The sequence below is a fragment of the Heteronotia binoei genome, chromosome 8, assembly GCF_032191835.1.
Source record: "Heteronotia binoei isolate CCM8104 ecotype False Entrance Well chromosome 8, APGP_CSIRO_Hbin_v1, whole genome shotgun sequence".
In the NCBI taxonomy this organism is placed as follows: domain Eukaryota; kingdom Metazoa; phylum Chordata; class Lepidosauria; order Squamata; family Gekkonidae; genus Heteronotia; species Heteronotia binoei.
This window is the reverse complement of record NC_083230.1, coordinates 41,078,252-41,078,890: the sequence shown is the minus strand read 5'-3', so window position 1 is coordinate 41,078,890 and position 639 is coordinate 41,078,252.

Genomic DNA, 639 nt, shown 5'->3' with positions numbered 1-639 from the left:
GCCTTTTCGACCCTGGCTCCAACCTGGTGGAATCAGCTCCCTATAGAGATTTGGGACCTACCGAATTTACTTTCATTCTGTAGGGCATGTAAAATGGAGCTATTCTGCCAGGCGTTTGGTTGAGGCAAGTGGATGTCCTCACTTCATTGCTACACCATTGGCCTCCCACACACTGACCTATTGATTTACCATCTCAATTATTCGTTTTCAGGTCGACAGCTATGACATTTGTATTTAATATGTAAACTGCCCGCACCACCTATATTGTATTTTATTCTGATATGCTGTTTATTTTGTTTTATTGTTGGGTTTTAACAATCTGCCCTGAGCCCGTCATGGGAAAGAGTGGAATATAAATTTACTAAAATAAATAAATTTCATAGTCTGATGCCCAAAAGATAAAGATGTGAGTGCCAAATCAAGCCCTATATGGCCGAGGACCAGCCTACCTAAGGGACCGTCTCTCCCCATATGAACCCCAGAGGGCACTGAGGTCAAGGGGAAAAAATAAAATGACCATCCCCGGGCCGAGAGAGGTCATGCTCCAAAACACCAGAGCACGGGCCTTTTCAGCTGCGGCTCCTGCACTGTGGAACCAGCTTCCGGAGGAAGTGCGGGCCCTGCGGAACCTTGACCAGT